Below are 6,415 nucleotides of genomic sequence, written 5' to 3' on the forward strand. Positions count from 1 at the left end.
AGACCGACGACCGAAGATGAAGAGCAGTTCGGAAGAATCGAGGAGCGTCCCTAACTTGAAGACCGGTTCAGGGGGCTACTGACGGTGTCCTGGACTAGGGGGTACTCACCAAGTCGTCTCCCGATCTATTAGATTGGGCCGAGGCCCCCCATGGCCAGTTCGGACAGTTGCCGCATACAAGGAAGATTCCACAAAGACTTGGCGATCAAGACAAGGACTTCTCCCCACCGTCGTATTCGGCTAGGACTCTTGTTAACCTAGGCCTCTGGTGCATTATATAAACCAGGGCCAGGCTAGTCGATAGAATATACAACTCCATATACAACAATCATACCATAGGCTAGCTTCTAGGGTTTAGCCTCCTTGATCTCGTGGTAGATCTACTCTTGTAGTACCCATATCATCAATATTAATCAAGCAGGACGTAGGGTTTTACCTCCATCAAGAGGGCTCGAACCTGGGTAAAACATCGTGTTCCCTGCCTCCTGTTACCATCCGGCCTAGACGCATAGTTCGGGACCCCCTACCCGAGATCTGCCGGTTTTGACACCGACAGGGAGTGATGTGCTTTGTGCACCTCACAATCCTATAAATGTGTGTACATGAGTAATACCATCTAGTATTGATATTTCAAGATTATCTAGTCACTATGTGGTATGTCTTCTCATGAGAAATTCGAATTCTAAATAGTCCATTAATTATCTCTTGTTGGTTCCTTTTATTTGCCTCTTGTTTATCCTTAATTGGTATCACATTATGGGGGAGTAATATGCTATGTGTATATTACTAGCCTAGAAAATGTGTACATTTGAGATATTGTCACCTAGTGTTGATATTGTAAATTATCTTGTTCCTAGGTGGCATGTTAGCTCTACACATTGCTATTTGCTTGTGTTTGGTGTGAAGATGATGTTGGATATCCTTGCAATCTACCACCGGGAATTATTTCCGAAAACTTATTGTCTTTTGACAATTGGTACTCACTTGTGTGGTAGAAATTATTGATCATCTTTACATTAGCCTTTGCTTTTATTTGCCTTATCTCTTGCCTAGGATTGTGTCAACTCCCATTGTATTCCATACCACTTGTGGATCTTATTATTTCCTTGAGATTGTCTATTGTTTGTATAGATATAGTGAAAGTGGTGATCCCATCTTGTGCTTTTTGTATTCAAATGCAAATTCTCCATAATGCACAATGCTTGGGGGAGCTATCCTATTTTTCTTAGAACACTCACCTTGTGATCCTTTTCAAGTGTGTGTTGGTGGAATGCAAATCGTTTCTTTTGGTACTTTGTGGCATCATGAAACTTTGTAGAGCACTTGGTTTGTTTGGAACCATCCTATCTTTTGGGAGTTTGACATCTTTCTTTTTGTGTATCAATGGATATCTCATTCCTTGATGTATCGTTTAATGATATCCTCCAAGTGATGATTTATTCATTTGGTATCCTTTCTTCACTTGGCATTTCTTTTTCTTTTGGTATCGGTTCTTGAAAGTCTTGAGCATGCATATTAACTTCATGTAGTTTCTTTGGCATGCTTTCCTTCTTTGACCCAATATATAGGGGAAACTCCACCAAGTCTCAAATTGGATGAGATGTGCATGTAATTCATTTTCATATCTATGTGCAGATATTTATGTGGAGTTTGTCCTATGTATTGTTGGTTCTCTAACTCTTTGGTCCCAATGAGTTTGGGTACCATTTTGTTTGTGTTGTTGTTCTAGGAACAATTGGAGATGCATTGGACGCTCGGCTCACTCACAAGGAAGGTGGTGTCACCATGTACTTATTGGATTCAAGCTAGGATGATCAATGAACTACTATCTACCCATAATTGGTATCTACTACATCCTTCCAATGATATCTCAGTAACAAGCATCTCTTCATGCATTCTTCCTTGCTTTCAACCTTGTGTAGGTTGCATCTTAGCATGATATTCATTCCATGTTGTGATACTTGTTTCCTTTCTCAAAGCATCTCAACGATGATCTCATATTACTAGTTGTGATGTCTTTGATGGTTGTGTAGTAGGAATTCATTTATATACAATAAGACCATATCTAGCCATGTGCTATGCTTTCAAGCAAATATCTTATTGGTATATTTATGATTTCCTTGTGGATATCTTGTTCTTTACTTTGTAACTATTTCGTGTGTGTATCTTTCTTTGTAGATATATATCATCATGATTTCGTCTACCTAGAATCTTATACACTTGAGAGAAGTTGCATATCTAGTTGATATCCTTTCTTTCACGTCCACCTTGTCTTTCTTATGTTATTTCTTTGGTGGCTCCGTGAAAGCTTTTGCCTTGAGTGCATGTCTTATCTCGTTGCATCTTGATGCACTCTTGTGTGGTGAAGATTATTTTTGTCATGCTTATCTTTATGAGGCTTTTGCCATCTTAATTGGTATCCCTCGTCTTGATGAGGCTTTCATCTTCTATCTTCACCACGGGTTGTCACAAGCATAGGTTCTTTATATGCTTATTAGTAAGCTTGTGAACCCATTTACTTGTGTGTGGGAATGATAGGCCTTGCACTGTGTTGCCTCATTCTTTCAAGATTTTATTGATGCTTAATGCTCATTCGTACATTAGTCTTCTCAAGTGCATTTCCTTGACTCTCACACATCATTTTGGTTGAGCCCATTCTTAAGTTGCCTCTTTCACTTATTGCTCAACCATGTGTTTGTTACATGTACTAGGCTTAGTTTCCTATATGCTCACTTGCATTTGTTGTAAGTTTCTATTGATTTTGGGGGAGCTATGATCCTATTTTGTGCACTTTTTATCCAAATAAAAAAATTCTTATGTGTGCACAAATCATGGGGAGATTCTCTAGTTTCTTTAGAACACTCCTTTGCTCATATCATAATATCCTTTATTCATGTAGCTCATAGGATCTTTGGTCTAGTTGGTTCAATTGATATCTGTTGATTGCTTGCTTCAATTGGTACCTTTTGATTGCTTGATTGCTTGTGTCTCTCTTTGTTATGTCCTTGTGGCATATCATTCCTTTAGCAATCTTGGTGCCACAATATAGTTGGTCTTCCTCCAAGTATTACCATTGGATATGTGTATTGCATTCCACTCTCTTGTTGAGAAATACACAATTTATGGAGGAACACAATTTATATTGGCCTTCTATGCTTTTCACCCATTTTGACAATCGATGCCAATGGGGTAGAAGTTTCAGAGAGTTTTCTCCTTGCTTTGGTTTTGTTCCTAAGCATTTGCATCTCATACGCATGCATTATTGGTTGTTGCATTGCTTGGTGATGCATAATTCCTTTTATAAACTCTCGTGAAAGTGATTGTCATCAATTACCAAAATGGGGGAGATTGAAAGAACATGCGGTGCCCCCATGTTTGGTTTTGATAATTGATGACAATCTCTATGGACTAATGGTTTCCTTGAGTTATATTTGAAGGTTTTGTCCATAGGCTTTTCTTGGAGTACATGTGTTGGTTTCAAGGAGAGTTTGTGTCGACCAAGGTGCTATTCAAGGAATTATCCAAAGATTGGTCATTTGAGAGTTGAGCTTATTGCAAGCATGTCTTGAAGAAGTAGAAGAAGAAGAAGAAGAAGAGGAAGAAGATTGTTTGATCATTCATGTTTACCTTCAAGACATCATCCAAATGAAGAGAGTTGGAAAGAATCAAGGTTGATCAAGACTAAGTCAAGAGTGAATCAAGTTGATTAACACATAAAGCGTACACGATGTACAGAGGGATCAAGTGATCCCATGGTATGGTAAGCATTGTCCATTACGCTTTGTGTACTAACCCATGGTCTTCGTGGGAGTTCTTTGTGGGGTTAGGTTGCGGTGTGCAAACTCAAGTGAAGCATCACGAAGAGATCAAATGCTTGGAGCTTGTCGTCCATTGTGGTGACAATGGACTTGTGAAGATGTGCGGAAGAGTGGCTCACCCATAGTGGAGTATGGGGGAGCAATTAACTAGTCTTCATCAAGCCAGCACAATCAAGAAAGGTGGTCCAACTTGAGGGAGTCAAAATCATCATCATCTAGCTCAAGTGGACCATGTGCAAGGCAAAGGTTTGCCCTTGATAGGTTTTCTATTTTATTGGTCTCATGATGGTAGTTGGGAGACCGGGTAATAGGATCGATTGTCGTACTATCAAGGGGGGCTCTTGATGAGTAGCTTGATCGTATCATTCGTAGAGAGCTCAAACCATTGCATCCTTGCATCGTATTTCTTGATTCTTGTTTGGTTCTCTTTGTGAGTCTTAGAGCTTATGGTCATCTTGATTACAAGCTTGAGTTCATCAAAAACGGAGTTCGCATGCATCTTCTATGATGTTTTCGGTGTTGGAGGTTTTACCGGTCTTTTCCGAGGAAGGGTTCTCACCATTTTCTTATGGGCCTTTTCTCATTTGCTTCTTATTGATATTTCTTTCAAAATTGTGTTAGACCTTGTCGCTAGCTTTCCAACAAACTTGGTTTCATCGAATTCGGAGTCCGTTTGCAAAAGTTGTGGCAGTTTTGGTGTTCTGAAAAGGCTGCAGCGATACTACCGTGAATTGGAGCGGATTAATTTTTTACTACCGCTCCAGAGCGGTACTACCGCGGCTCCTACAGCGGTAGTACCGCTCCGGACCAAAAACTCGTCCCAAGTCCTGCGGTGGTAGGCCCGGAAGTATTTTTTTGTACCGCTCGCAAGCAGTAGTACCGCTACCATTTGCGGTAGTATCGTGAGGTCGAGCGGTAGTACCGTGAGGATGAGCGGTAGTACCGCTCCGGCGGTTCTACTGGCCTTTTTCCTCCTCGCTGTTGTTTTTCAAAGGGGTACTTTCGCCCTAGCGGTAGTACCGCTCCTTGGAGCGGTAGTACCGCTCTATGCGGGATGTGAGCATAACGGTTGGATTTTTCCCCACCTATAAAAGGGGGTCTTCTTCCCCAATGAACCCAATCCTTTGAGCTCGTGTTCTTCCCCCTTTGTTGACCCTCTTCGATCTTGCTAACTCTCAATCCCTCCAATGATTCTTTCTAGTTCTTGAGGGAAAAGAGAGAGGAGATCTAGATCCACGTATCCACCAATCACTTTCTCCTCTAAGTGAGGGGAACCCCTTGGATCTAGATCTTGGAGTTCTTCGTGTTCTTCTTTCGTTCTTCCTCTCATTTTCCTCCCTAGCATTAGTTTCTTTGGTGGGATTTGGGAGAGAAGGACTTGGGCACTCCGTGTGCCCTTGCCATTGCATTTGGTGCATCGGTTTGAGTTCTCCATGGTGATACGTGGAAGTGAAGTTTGAGAAGTTTATTACTCTTGGGTGTTTGTGAAGGAAATATGCCCTAGAGGCAATAATGAAGTTATTATTTATTTCCTTACATCATGATAAATGTTTATTATTCATGCTAGAATTGTATTAACCGGAAACATAATACATGTGTGAATACATAGACAAACAGAGTGTCACTAGTATGCCTCTACTTGACTAGCTCGCTAATCAAAGATGGTTATGTTTCCTAACCATGGACAAAGAGTTGTCATTTGATTAACGAGATCACATCATTAGTTGAATGATCTGATTGACATGACCCATTCCATTAGCTTAGCACCCGATCGTTTAGTATGTTGCTATTGCTTTCTTCATGACTTATACATGTTCCTATGACTATGAGATTATGCAACTCCCGTTTTCCAGAGGAACACTTTGTGTGCTACCAAACGTCACAACGTAACTGGGTGATTATAAATGAGCTCTACAGGTGTCTCCAAAGGTACATGTTGAATTGGCGTATTTCGAGATTAGGATTTGTCACTCCGATTGTCGGAGAGGTATCTCTGGGCCCTCTCGGTAATGCACATCACTTAAGCCTTGCAAGCATTGCAACTATTGAGTTAGTTGCGGGATGATGTATTACGGAACGAGTAAAGAGACTTGCCGGTAACGATATTGAACTAGGTATGGGATACCGACGATCGAATCTCGGGCAAGTAACATACCGGTGACAAAGGGAACAACGTATGTTGTTATGCGGTCTGACCGATAAAAGATCTTCGTAGAATATGTAGGAGCCAATATGAGCATCCAGTTTCCGCTATTGGTTATTGACCGGAGACGTGTCTCGGTCATGTCTACATTGTTCTCGAACCCGTAGGGTCCGCACGCTTAAAGTTACGATGACAGTTATATTATGAGTTTATGCATTTTGATGTACCGAAGGTTGTTCGGAGTCCCGAATGTGATCACGGACATGACGAGGAGTCTCGAAATGGTCGAGACATAAAGATTGATATATTGGAAGTCTATGTTTGGATATCGGAAGTGTTCCGGATGAAATCGGGATTTTACCGGAGTACCGGGAGGTTACCGGAACCCCCCGGGAGGTATATGGGCCTTAGTGGGCCTTAGTGGAAGAGAGGAGAGGTGGCTAGAGATGGGCCG

Source organism: Triticum dicoccoides, chromosome 4A, assembly GCF_002162155.2.
Source record: "Triticum dicoccoides isolate Atlit2015 ecotype Zavitan chromosome 4A, WEW_v2.0, whole genome shotgun sequence".
Taxonomy (NCBI): Eukaryota; Viridiplantae; Streptophyta; class Magnoliopsida; order Poales; family Poaceae; genus Triticum; species Triticum dicoccoides.